Source organism: Carcharhinus amblyrhynchos, chromosome 24 (genome assembly GCF_965287045.1).
Source record: "Carcharhinus amblyrhynchos chromosome 24, sCarAmb.v2.hapA, whole genome shotgun sequence".
NCBI classification, from domain to species: Eukaryota; Metazoa; Chordata; class Chondrichthyes; order Carcharhiniformes; family Carcharhinidae; genus Carcharhinus; species Carcharhinus amblyrhynchos.
The window spans coordinates 6757309-6772048 of record NC_137347.1 but is presented as its reverse complement, the minus strand read 5'-3'; the positions used below and the strand labels follow the sequence as shown (position 1 = coordinate 6772048).

General features: G+C 43.5%; 1 protein-coding gene across 12 annotated transcripts in view; it reads right to left on the bottom strand.

Annotated features, from left to right (window-relative positions):
- thrap3b (thyroid hormone receptor associated protein 3b) overlaps window positions 1–14740 on the bottom strand; it is a 111211-nt gene that overhangs the window by 82423 nt on the left and 14048 nt on the right. For all 12 annotated transcript variants that reach the window (XM_080211553.1, XM_080211552.1, XM_080211567.1 and 9 more), the window contains one exon: window positions 14428–14482. The gene's annotated coding sequence lies outside the window, so the exon portion shown is untranslated. The remainder of the gene's footprint in view (window positions 1–14427; window positions 14483–14740) is intronic.

The following is a 14740-nucleotide window of genomic DNA, read 5'->3' as shown; positions in this document are numbered from 1 at the left end:
ACCCTGCCACAGCAACCACTGCAAGACGTGCCAGATCATCGCTATCGATGCCATCATCTCACGCGAGAACACCATCCACCAGGTACACGATACACGCTCTTGCAACTCAGCCAACGTTATCTACCTGATACGCTGCAGGAAAGGATGTCCCAAGGCATGGAACACAGGCGAGACCATGCAGACGCTATGATAATGGATGAATGAAAACCGCTCGAAAATCACAAGGCAAGACAATCTGTAACCCCCATGACTTGCCTGGACATGCAAAATCCCACTAACTGTCCTGTCTATAGACAATATACATCTCTCGAACCTGTGCTTAACGCTCTCTCCACTCTCACTGTCTGTACCTTTAAGACTTGATTAGCTGTAAAGGATCACATTCCAATTGTTATCCTGTAAATTGAGTTTGTGTCTTTAAATGCCCTGTTTGTGATTAGAACTCCCAGGCACCTGACGAAGGGGCAGCCAGCGCTCTGAAAGCCAGTGGCTTTTGCTACCAGATAAACCTGTTGGACTTTAACCTGGTGTTGTGAGACATCTTACTGTGTTTACTCCAGTCCAACGCTGGCACCTCCACATCATATCAAGGAGATACATATCAGACCTGGGACTCAACAATTTATCAGCGTAACTCATGAGTAGCATAACTCCCAACCTATTTCACAAACTGGACAATGCCAAAAGAGTTCGGGGACACACACAGGACCACATATTAGTCACACTGTTAAGAATGCACATAAAAGGAAGTCATCCACTATCAGCCTTTTGAATTGATTTCCTGGTGCACAAGGAGGAGGGAGCACGCCAGCGCAGGGGCGCAAGGGAGTGAGGGGAGGGGAGGGGATGGAGAGAAAGGGGAGGGGAGGGGAGGGGATGGAGAGAAAGGGGAGGGGAGGGGAGGGGATGGAGAGAAAGGGGAGGGGAGGGGAGGGGATGGAGAGAAAGGGGAGGGGAGGGGAGGGGAGGGGATGGAGAGAAAGGGGAGGGGAGGGGATGGAGAGAAAGGGGAGGGGAGGGGATGGAGAGAAAGGGGAGGGGAGGGGATGGAGAGAAAGGGGAGGGGAGGGGATGGAGAGAGAGGGGAGGGGATGGAGAGAAAGGGGAGGGGATGGAGAGAAAGGGGAGGGGAGGGGATGGAGAGAAAGGGGAGGGGAGGGGATGGAGAGAAAGGGGAGGGGAGGGGATGGAGAGAAAGGGGAGGGGAGGGGATGGAGAGAAAGGGGAGGGGAGGGGATGGAGAGAAAGGGGAGGGGAGGGGATGGAGAGAAAGGGGAGGGGAGGGGATGGAGAGAAAGGGGAGGGGAGGGGATGGAGAGAAAGGGGAGGGGAGGGAATGGAGAGAAAGGGGAGGGGAGGGGAGGGGATGGAGAGAAAGGGGAGGGGAGGGGATGGAGAGAAAGGGGAGGGGATGGAGAGAAAGGGGAGGGGAGGGGATGGAGAGAAAGGGGAGGGGAGGGGATGGAGAGAAAGGTAAGCGAACAGGAGAGAAAAGCAGAGCCAAGCAAAGTAAGGAAAAGTGTATTACATTACATTAGCGGGCAATTTAGCAGGCCAATTCAACCAACCATGCACATCTTTGGACTATAAGAGGTAACCGGAATACCCAGAAGAAATCCACACAGGCATGGGGAGAACTTGCAAATCCCACACAGACACAGTGATCTGAGGCCAGAATTGAACCCGGGTCTTGATGCTGTGAGGCAACAGTGCAAACCACTGTGCCACATAAGAGATATTGATATATATATGAAGGTCAAACAGATGGACAGAAGTATAAAGACACGTACTCAAATAAATTGAAGTGTCAAATGTCTCTTGCTCAATTTCTCACTTTCAGAAGCACGGGATAGATTTCAACTCCAGATTGCAGACTGTGAAATAGGATTTATTTTAAAATTAAATAGAAGATCTATTGACGTATACCAGTAGCCAGGACTGAAATTAACTTGGCATGAAGTTGTTTAAACTAGAAGTCCAAGTATTAAATGACCATTTCTAGACTTGGCGCTCTGGCCTGAGTCCAGCATAGTATTAAAATATCTGAAGAACATGTTAAATAATAGAAAACAGACATATCTACTGTGTCATGGTCAAGTTGAAATGAAGAGAAAATGACTCCAGACAGAGAACGAGATTTGTGTGTCCCACAAAAACTGACTTTTATCAGCTACCTCACTCTCAGACTATCACTGGAAGAGAAATTCCAGCCTCAGTCTTCAACTAAACAGGAACATTCCGCGAACAGAAAAGGGCAGAGCTATCAACTCCAGCCGGGACAACAATCCTTTCCTGTTCAGCTTCAGCTATCAAAAGACACCTAATACCTCCTCACTTGTCTTAAGTTAAAATCAAAGACAAAAGATACAGAGACAGAAGACAAAAGATACAGAGACAGAGGTGGAATTGAAGAGAAAAAAAATCCTCTCATCTTGTGCTACTTTTTAGGACCCAACACCCACGAGTAATTGGTTACCACAAGATGCACTAACAGGTTCACGGAACACTACAGCACAAACAGGCCCTTCGGCCCACAAGTTGCGCCGATCATATCCCTACCTACCAGGCCTATCTATAACCCTCAATCCCATGTACTCATCCAGAAGTTTCTTAAAAGATCCCAACGAGTTCGTCTCCACCACCACTCACTCATCACCGTCAGTGAAAAACTTACCCCTGACATCTACTCCCCAGCACCTTAAACCTGTGTCCTCTCCTAGCGACCATTTCAGCCCCGGGAAATAGCCTCCGAGAATCCACCCTATCTATACCTCTCACCATCTTATAAACCTCGATCAGTTCGCCTCTCATTCTTTGTCTCTCCAGGGAGAAAAGACCTAGCTCCCTCAACCTATCCTCATAAGGCATGCCACCCAATCCAGGCAACATCCTTGTAAATCTCCTCTGCACCCTTTCAATAGCTTCCACATCCTTTTTGTAGTGAGACGACTAGAACTGCACACAGTACTCCAAGTGGGGTCTGACAAGGGTCTTATAAAGTTGCAGTATTATCTCCCGACTCCTAATCTCAATCCCTCGATTAATAAAGGCCAGTACACCATACGCCTTCTTGACCACATCCTCCACCTGCGAGGCCAATTTAAGAGTCCTATGGACTTGGACCCCAAGGTCCTTCTGATCCTCTACACTGTTAAGAGTCCTACCCTTGATATTATACTCCTTCATCCCACTGGACCTGCCAAAATGGACCACTACACATTTATCCGCGTTGAAGTCCACCTGCCACTTCTCCGCCCAGTCTTGCATCCTATCTATGTCTCGCTGCAACTTCTGACATCCCTGCAGACTAGCCACAACACCACCAACCTTCGTGACATCGGCAACTTACCAACCCATCCCTCCACTTCCTCATCCAGGTCATTTATGAAAATGACAAACAGCATGGGTCCTAGAACAAATCCCTGGGGCACTCCACTGGTGACCGACCTCCATGCAGAAAAAGACCCATCCACAACCACTCTCTGCCTTCTGCAGGCAAGCCAGTTCTGGATCCACAAGGCAACAGCCCCTTGGATCCCATGCCCTCTCATTTTTCCATGAAGTTTTGCATCGGGGACCTTATCAAACGCCTTGCTGAAGTCCGCATAAACCACATCCACCGCTCTTCCTTTGTCAATGTGTTTAGTCACATTTTGAAAGAACTCAACTAGGCTCGCAAAGCACGACCTGCCCTTGACAAAGCCGTGCTGACTACTTTTGACCATACTAAACTTCTCTAAGTGTGCATAAATCCTGTCCCTCAGTATCCTCTCCATCAACTTACCAACCAGAGGTCAGACTCACTGGTCAGTAATTTCCCAGGCTATCCCTGTTCCCTTTCTTGAAAATAGGAACCACATCTGCAATCTCCATCGACGCTGCAAAGATCATTGCCAGAGGCTCCGCAATCTCTTCCTTCACCTCCCACAGTAACCTGGGGTACATCCCATCCAGTCCTGGCGACTTATCTATCTTGATGCAATTTAGAAGTTCCAACACATCCTCTTTCTTAATGTCCACATACTCAATCTTTTCAGTCCACAGCAAACCTGCAGTACAACCTCCCAGATCATTTTCCACCGTGAATACCGAGGCAAAGTATTCATTAAGCACCTCTGCCATTTCTTCCGGTTCCGCACAGACTTTTCCCCCTTCATCTTTTATAGGTCCTATACGGTTCCAGGCTTATAATGTTCATTTTATGCCAAACTAAATCTTGTACTTCACTCAGCCAGATGCACTCTACAAGACACTTGTAGACGTTGGTCTCTTTGCTGCTGTGGGCTTCTGTAAACACTTTCCTACAACTTGTCCAACACCTGAGGAATGGCGCAACTTTGCCATTTTTATTCTCTTTCCTCACTAAAAATGTTACCACCACACAGCAGCTCTGACCCCTCTCTTAATCTATAACTTGATTTTGATTTTAACATTCCTAGAGCAGCCACAGCATGGATTAGATACAAAGTTGAACTCACTCTACACTATCCTTTAATGTGTCTCAACCTTAAAAAGTATCCTGTACTGCTCCAGTGAGACATTTTTCAATTTCTCAGAATGTTGGTTGGTTCATGTTGTTGAACCATTCCACTTAAAACAGGAGTTCAGATTTCATATTGGTAGTTATCAGATGAATAAATTTCATCTCATCAATTTGCACTGGGCTTGAACACAAGTACAGAAGATGAAAGATTGCTTTGGACGTACATCACTTCTAATCCCTTCCAGTATGAATCGTCGAACATTCATCTCTGTTCCATAATACATCCTATGCCTACTCAATAGCCAACAGCCTACATCAGAACTTCACATGCAAACTAACTGAACTGTAGCACAATAACCTGTAACTGGATCCCATCAACAGGAATCAAAGACAGATTCCATGCTATTTGAGATAGGCATCTGAGGCATACTGGTTGTGACCTAGTTTACCTATCTACAGATTCTCGTCACAGTACCCAGCATTATCTCATCACCCATTCAGCTATTTACCAACACTTTCCTTTCAATGCTAATTCAGCAGCAAGACTAATGGTTAAAAGTGATCCAAACGCAGACTGGAAAGGAAATAATAAAATCTTGCAAACATTATTAAATTATGACCCTTTAGTCAGGAATGACTGGGTAGTATTAAGCTGCGCAGTGAAGGAAGTGCACTGCTTGATGGTTTAACTAAGGGAGAGATCAAAATCAGCCATGCTTTGGTGCTCCTGAGATCTTGCCAATGAGCTCTTTTAGACCAAGTGCTTTTGTGGACACTGGGATCTGAGCTTTTTGCTAGATTTCTAAATGGCTTAGCTGAAGGAACAGAGAACCATACAGCCAAGACTGACAACTGAGTTAATGTTGACGGGGACAAAAATTTGCAAAGGAACATCGATACATTAAATGACTCGGCAAAACTAAGGCAAATGGGAGTTCATTTCGGGGAACTATGGAGATCATCCATGTTGAACCCAAGTTTATGGATAACATTGGAATAGTTTAGGTTAGAGGGTCATTAGATTGGTTCCACTGGTCGGTGCAACATCGTGGGCCGAAGGGCCTGTACTGCGCTGTAATGTTCTATGTTCTAAGTTAGAAAAATTAGCCAGACAAACAATGGTTGGATAGAAAAGTATAGAAGGGTGTGCCAGAATCATCACCAGGCATACCTTTATGGTGTGAGATCAACTTGTTAAGCCATTACATGAGGGCCTGATGACAAAAGTAGCCATTTACTCTTTAATCCCTATCCTCAACTGTGGCAGAGCTCCATATATTGGTTTAAGAGAAAAGGCCAAAGTATTTGCAAGCTCATTCAACAGAAAGTGTCAATTAGCTAAATGCACTAGACACAGTCGATATACAGTTTGTTGGTTCTTTTCAATAAATTTTAATGGAGTCACTGCTAACGTATTACAAGGGCAAAAACACCATGGGGCCCCTTGTTGAATTGGCAGAGTGAAGCAGGAAATGGAAACTGCAGGACTGCTCTCTTCTATGCCACTCTTTAATGTTCAACTCATACGAAAAACAGAACTTTTTTTCAATTCTTTGACTTTGACCATTTCTATTATTTAAAACACATATAAGGAGTAAACATTCTAAAGACTTGCTTACTATTCAAGCCATTCTCATTCTATGAAAAATCTATAAATAAAACATCTATCATCCTAAACCAATAATTGGATTAGCTTTAGCTCAAAAGCTGTTGAGGCCCAGGCTTGGAGCAATCTGAGGGGATGTAAACTCTGCAGACTGAAGCCCATCCTTAAGATATACGTTAGTGTATATCTAAAGTGACATGACAAAAAACATGCTCCCCTTGAGGCACAATAAATCTCTGGCTTCCATTAGACGCTAGAGGAGGATTGCTATCAGAGTTTTTACTTTTTCCAATAACATATGCCGTATTCATAATCTCTCCAAATAAGGAAAATCTTGAATAGTGCAGCTGCAATGAAGGCACATCTGGTAACTGCTATACAGAAGGTAACAATTCTCAATTTTTTTATATACAGGAGACCCTTAGAATTCCAAGCGTATGAAGATATAGAATCCTGTGGCATAAAGGACGAGTAATCATTCAACAATAATAAACAAGACCACACACATGCTCTGGGCTACAATCAGTTATGTTCCTATATGTATCGAAATCACAAAATGAAAAACAGCTGATCCACTTGTCTGATCCAGTCATGAGCAGTTAGTACAATTGCAAACCTGAAACAGACTTATTGAGGGCATTCAAATCTGACTCTGTTCATGAGATCTCTACCTTTATTGGAGGCATGCCTTAAGATAGGTTGAGGAAGCTAGGTCTCTTCTCCCTGGAGAGACGAAGGTTGGAGGCAACCTGATAGAGGTTTATAAAATGTTGAGAGGAATAGATAGGGTGGATTCTCGGAGGCTACTTCCCAGGGCTGAAATGGTCGCTACGAGAGGACACAGGTTTAAGGTGCTGGGAAGCAGGTACAGAGGAAATGTTAGGGGAAACTTTTTCACTCAGAGGGTGGTGAGTGAGTGGAATCAGCTGCTGTTGGTGGTGGTGGTAGAGGCAAACTCGCTGGGGTCTTTCAAAAGACTTCTGGATGAGTATATGGGATCTAATGGGATTGGGAGTTACAGATAGTTCTATGGGTTGGTAGGTATAGATGTGAGCGGTGTAACTTGTGGGCCGAAGGGCCTGTTTGTGCTGTAGTGTTCTATGTTTATTCGCTTAACAGGCTTAGTTTTTGGAATTCCCACTCTTCCTCTCTTCCCCCTCCACAACTATTTAAAAACTGAAAACCAAATTAAGACAGAAAGCACCGCCCTATTTAATACTCCTCCTTACAGCAGCTAATTTGCCCTTTTAAACAGAAAATGGCTAACTCACTCTCCACAAAGCACATCATTTAACCTACATAGGGGAAATCTAAGAAGGCAACATGGTGCGTGCAGCAAGGTTGGTTACCAATATATTAAACAGTTCCTGAAGCTCCTACACATACAAATTGTGGTTGAGGTAGGATTGGACAAAGGAATGCATGAAAGTGGAAGATTAAAGAGTGAAACTTGTGGGAATAAAACAATGCAAGAAACAGCAAGACAGAGTGACTGAATAGTGAAAGCGCTACAGATTTTGCAATTGTCCAACAGGTTTGAGGTGCTCACAACTGGTGTAGACGAAAGCAAGGTCTGAAGATGGATGAACAGACTGGCCATGGTATCATGGTGTGGACCAAATTCGCACGTCAATATGCCAACATCTTCATGCACAGGCTCGAAAAGACTTCTTCACCGCACAGGACCTTCAACCGATACACTAGATGACATTTTCTTTTCCTTTGGACTCACGATGAACAATCATTGAAACAACTATGTGATGACATCAACAAATTCCATCCCACCGTGAGACTCACCATGGACTACTCTCTGGAATCGGTTGCATTCTTGGACACATGCATCTCCATTAAAAATGGTCACCTCAGCACCTCACAGCTTCCGCCCTAAACACGTTAAAGAATGTCCCTTAGGGACAAGCCCTCCGTATACACAGAATTTGCTCAGATGAGGAGGATTGCAACAGACACCTCCAGACGCTGAAAGATGCCCTCATAAGAACAGGATATGGCACTCAACTCTGATTGACAGTTCCGACGTACTACAGCAAAAAACCGCACCGACCTCAAGAAACAAACATGGGACACGGTGAACAAAGTACCCTTCGTCGTCCAGTACTTGCCCAGTGCGGTGAAGCTACCACACCTTCTCCGGAGTCTTCAACACGTCATTGATGAAGATGAACATCTCGCCAAGGCCATCCCCACATCTTTCCTTCAAACAACCACACAACCTCATACAGACCATTGCCCGCAGCAAACTACCCACCCTTCAGGAGAACAGTGACCACAACACCACACAACCCTGCCACAGCAACCTCTGCAAGACATACCGGATCATCGACACGGATGCCATCATCTCACATGAGGACACCATCCACTAAGTACACTGTACCCAATCTTGCAACTCGACCAACATTGTCTACCTACACGCTTCATGAAAGGATGTCCCGAGGCATGGTACATTGGGGAGGCCATGCAGACGCAACAACGGATGAATGAACACTACTCAAATCACCAGGCAAGACTGTTCTCTTCCTGTTGACTGTTCAGCGGTCACTGGCATTCGGCCTCTGATCTTTGGGTAAGCGTTCTCCAAGGCAGTCTTCATGACACACGATAGTGCAGAGTCGCTGAGCAGAGACCGATAGCCAAGTTCCGCAAACATGAGGACGGTCTCAACCGGGATCTGGGCTTCTGTCACACTATCTGTAACTTCCATGACTTGCCTGGGCTTGCGACATCTCACTTACTGTCCTGTCTGGAGACAATAAACATCTCTTTAAACTATGATAATGCTATCTCCACTCACATTGTCTGCACCTTTAAGATTTGATTAGCTGTAAAGACTCGCATTCTAATCAGTATTCTGTAAACTGAATGTGTGTTTTTATATGCCCTGTTTGTGATCAGAGCTCCCCACTTACCTGACAAAGGGGCAGAGCCCCGAAAGCTAGTGGTGGGAGTAAGCACAGTATAGAGAGGGGGATTGAAACTGTTCTCCACATCAAATAGCAAGAATCCAGATGGCTGTGTTGCATAGGGAATTAGAGAGAGTTTCAAACTAAATAAGGGGATGGGGATGGGGATGGGGGTGGGGGGAGGGGGTGAGGAAGACAGAGAGAGAGAGAGAGAGAGAGAGAGAGCGCGTTGAGGGAACAAACTTGAGAAAACATAGCAACTCAAGCAATAGGTTCAAGACAGGATGGCAGAATAGTAACATGGGAAATGGGGATTATAGAAAAGCGGGAAGAGACAAAGATAAAACTCAAGGAGACACAAGGAGACAAGGCTAGATGTTACAAAGATAACAAGACAAAACTTAAAGCTCTGAATATGATTGTGTGTAGCATCCATAACAAAGTACATTGAGTGTTCCTTCAAGTAAATAAACATGATCTGATAGCCATTGTAGAGATATGACTGCACGATGACAGGTATTGGGTCCTGAATGTTGACTTTCAAGAACAGGAAGCTAGTTATAGATAGATGGGTAGCACTGTTAATTAAGGATGACAGTTCAAGAGGTCAGGATATAGAATCAGTTTCGATGGAGATGAGGAGCAGTTTGAGGAAGAATTAAAAGTAGGAGTGGTCTACAGGCCCAATAACAATCACAATGAAGGCTAAATTTATAAAAATAAATACTGGACGCTCATGATAAAGATTTGGCAATAATCATGGGTGATTTTAATCTACATAAAAACTGGAAAAATTAGGTTGGCAGTAATAGCCTGGATTAGGAGTTCATAGAATGCTTTTGAGATAATTTCTAAGAGCAGCGCGTTCTGGAGCCAACCAGAGAGCAGGTCATATTAGACTTAGTATTGTGTAGTGTGATAGTTTTAACCTGAGGTCATTAATTAATCCTATCACTCGATAACAGCGACCACAATATGATTGAATCCTACATACAGTTTAAAAGCGAGAAGAGTGGATACAAGACCAGTATTTGAAAAATAAGGGCAACTAAATGGACATGAAAGCTGAGCCAGCTGAAGTGAACTGGAACATGAGGCTGAGGTTAGATCAATAAAGAAGCTTTTAAGGGAGTATTTCAGAATACTCAGAACTAAGTACATCCTACTATAAAGAAAAAATTCTAAGCGGTGAGATTAAATGAAGGAAATAATTAAACTTAACGAAAAAGCATACAACCATGCAAAGATGAGTTGTGTGTCAGATGGCTGGTCAAAATGTAAATAGCAGAGAATGACTAAAAGGTTAATCAGGAGGAGAAGCTAGCTGGGAATGTAAAAATGAAGTTTCTACATGCATTTAAAAGGGTAGAGAGTAAAATAAGTGTTGGTCCTCTGGAAAGTGACAATGGAGAGTTAATAAATCAACAAATATTTTGCTTCCATCTTCGCTATAGAGGATACAAGAAATATTCCAGTAATAGCTGTAAATCAGGAAGTGGAAGGTGGAGGGGAATGTGGTGAAACTGTACTCACTTGGAAAGTGGTACTGAGCAAACTGATGGAGCTGCGGGCCAAAAGTCTCAAGGTCCTGATGGACTTTATTCTAGAGTCTAACAAGAGGTGGTAATGAGGTAGCAGATAGTGTTAATTTTCCAAAATTTGCCAGAATCTAGAACAGTTCGAACAGACTGGAAAGTAGCAAATTTAACCCTCTATTCCAGAAGGGCAGCAGGAAACAGTAGGCTAGTCAGCTCAGGGGGTTGTTGCTAGAATCATCACTGGAGGTTATAGCTGGTCACTTAGAAAAACTCAAAGTAATCACGAAGAGTTAGCATTGCTTTGAGAAAAGAAAATAATGTTTAACTAATTTATTGGAGTTCTTTGTTGGAGTACACACTGTGGATAGAGAGGAGACCCATAGAGTGGAACAACATTATAAAGCAGTAGTTTTACTTATCCAAATACTGTATCTTCCATGTTTCCACTCCTAAGTACAGACAGTCCTGGACTCTGACATCCGAGTTACAACAAACAGCACTTAGATTTATAAAATGACGCCATTTTTACGTTACAACACCGGTTTCAACTTTACAACACCAGGCCAGCAAACTGTTGGCCTTTACGAAATGCTCCCTTATGTCCCACCTTTCACAACTTCAGGAAGGGCAATTTACTTCTTGGAAGTGCTTTTGAAAGTGTTGGCACTATTATATCATTGGAAATACATTACTTCAGGCAATTATACTGAAGCGGGGTCTCAAAAGCTTTTCACTGTTGAGTGAAAATAGGGCAATGTGCCTTGGATGAGAAACCAATTCCCCGTTTAGAACATTGTTACTAAGGGAAAACCAGTTCCAACCTACTACATCTCAGCTTACGATCTGGTTTTTGGGAATCATCTGTGTTGCAAGTCCAAGGACTGCCCACACTGTACTAAAACAATGCCATGGGTTATTTGCATCTAATCAAAAGAATTCTGGACGATCGATGTTTCTGAACAATAGATTTCTGGATTGAAAAGGTTATATTGTTTGGGGGTGGGGGGTGGGATTGGAATCGGAATCGAGCAGGAGATCCTGGGAGAGTCACAACACATTGAGAAATCTGACAAATCCCAGAGGCCAATTTAGGGAAAATTCCCCGTGTCTTCCAAACACAAGCGAATGAGCTTAATCCTGAGCATTTGGAATAGGCTTTCTTCTCCCCAACCCCACACAAGGAGCAAGGAAATCATTACACTGAAATGATCAAATAATCCACCTTACTCCAACAAACCTACAGCCAAATAAAATAAAAACAAAAAAACTCGGTAAACTCAGCAGATCTGGCAGCATCTGTGGAGAGAAACAGAGTTAATGTTTCAAGCCCATATGACCCTCCTACAGAATTGAAAGAATTGGAAATCCTATACCCAAGTCTCCCTTACAGCTACTCAAGTGAGGAAGGGGCACGAAAGAGCACAGAGAAAAATATGTGAACGTGACAAATAAATGAATATCACTTGATTCAGAAAGCTATGACTTGTCATTCACAGTCAAGCCTTTGATTTGTTCCTTGGTTAATGAGAAAATACATTTAACACATTGCCAGTATCACTGTCAACAGACAGCTCTTGTTTTACAACCAACTTCAACAAAATTCTTGAGAGTCTGGCAATGTTGACCGACATTCCCAATAGTTTTAACATGGACAGATTTAACTCAGCAACACAAGGGACCAGCTGGCAAAATTCCCTGATCGGTGGAGGGTTGGTCAGTGCACTGTTCAAACATGGGGCTGGGTCACAGCAACCAGTAGATCCTGACTTCAAGCCTGCAATTCATTGATTGCTCTATTCTGCTAACATTCTACGAATGGCCCCAGTTCCGGGACTGTTCCTGAGAACAGGAAGTGGCACTGGCTATGCTGTTAATGATAATTTAGATAGCCCTGTTATTTCTCACTCACTGGGTGAAGTGTAGTTGCTGCCAGTGGAATTATACTCCAGCAAGAAGCAGCGCCTGACAGAGGGGGCAGAGAAAGAGGAAATAAATAGCAGACTCTTTGGCAGGTTACCTGCTTGAAGTTTGAACTTGAAATTTGAAGGATTTGGCTTGGTTCAGACCAAGATTGGACCAGAGAGCACTGCAGGGAATGTTTTCTCTAAATTGCCCCTTCAAGTCATCATGTATACAGCCTCACAAAAATAATTTAAGGGAGCATTCACTTAGATCATCCACTTGGCCCAAAAAAGTTAGAGTCTATGTTGACTGCAAGTGCAATAGCTTTTGATGTGAATATGCTTTGTTAAAGATATTTTTACATTTATTAGAAAAGCACTTCTCAGAATCCTTGGGAGTTTCCATTTCATTTTGCCACAACATGCAACCGCACTCTGGTCCTCTACTGTGAAAAACATACAGGACACCAGTACCTAGTTCCTCATGATATCTTCACTACAAACCGAACGAATAATCTGTCTTTAATTGACTATCACTAAACAAGATTTACCAGAAGTGTGCAGTTGGAGACTGCTTGACAATCTTTTGTTGTGTTCATTCAGAAACCAAGCAAAGTAAATAACGTATCAATAACTTTCCCATCAAACACAATGGCCAGGACATGATGTCTTGTTCAGAGGAAGCTGTAGAAGATGAACTAATCCCAGACTAACACCAGCCTGATAGCAACCCTGGTCCCAGGGTGATTGCTTAGGGAGAAAGAAAACAGAAGAGATGGTGTCTTGCCATTTAAACCATTTTTATTTTCCCTATCAAAGTGGATAACTTCATCTCATTGCATTCCATCGACCATGTTCTTACTCACTTATCCAGCCTGACTCTAGCCCTCTGTAGCCTCCAGGTCTTTCTTGCTACTTATTTTCCCACCTTTGCACCATCGGCAAACTTGGATACATTAATGGCAGATGAGGGGACTGAGTAATACAGATACGTAAAAGAAAATGCCCAAGTACTGTTCATTGTGATACCCCATTACGTACAGTCTGTTCACATGGAAACGACCCATTTACTCAGCTTTGATGAAGGGTCATTCAGGCTCAAAACGTTGGGTCTATTCTGTCCCCACAGATGCTGCCAGACCTGAGATTTTCCAGCATTTTCTGTATGTGTTTGAGATTCAAGCATCCATAGTATTTTGCTTCTATCCCATTTACTCTTACTCTGCTGCTGTTACATCCAATAACAGAGGAGATTCTAAGGCAATGTAAAATCACGTTGATGGCAGGAACCAGCTGTCATGGTTTCAATCTGTACTCTCCCTGCTCTGGGAGAGTTTGTTGGGATAGTGCATACAGTGTTTACATGTTGTACCTGCATTTGGGTTGTTTTATACTGATATTTGGATGGAGAAGTGGAAGTCATCCCATTTTAAAGCTAACAGTATGTCATTGCAATGAGACAGGATGAACAAGAGCCATTTCAAACTCTAGGAAATGACACTACAGACTTTACAAAGCCCATTCCTAGCTTGGCCTTCCATTCTCCACCTCAAAGTGAATAATAGATCCTTAAACTACTGCAATTAAATCACCCAGTCGAAACTGAAATTTCACCACGTGCAGATTAGCAGAATATCACAAGTAATTCCTTTTTCTTTTATACACAGCAACACTGGAACGAATCAGAGCCAGATTATCAGGATAGTTCAAAAAATACAGATAGAGGGGAGAAAGTAGGACTAAAGTGTGCCAGCTGGAGCTCCCAGTGCTCACTGAACCCCAACATATTACTGAGTTTACATTACCAACAGAATCTTTTACGCACATGATCCAGACAAACAGCTGGTGACAATCTGCAGACAGCATTCCTTGTGGAAACCAGAGTTTCTGAATAGAAGTCTCCAGAATTCCAATACGAATTCCTCTCCCTAATCCCTGCAGGCAATCACCAACGCTAATATTAATGATTGACTGCGCTTACCTGCCAGCAAGTAGTTACCACGTAACAGGGCTCAATCTCAGTATGTCACAGCAACCTGCAAAAGAACAAACTCTCAATTAGTGTGATGGGATAGCAGCAGCACATAGAGTAATAACTAAGCAGTTGTTTGCTTTGTGTGTAACCCAACTCCAGCACATTGTGAGCCTGACACTAGTGTAGCACTGAGGAAATGCTAGATTGCTGAAAGTGTCATTGGCATGGAATGTAAAACCAAGCCTCCAATTCTGCACATCCCTTGGATATAAAAGATTCCAAAGTACTGTTCAGAGGATCAGCGGGGGGTTCTCCTATG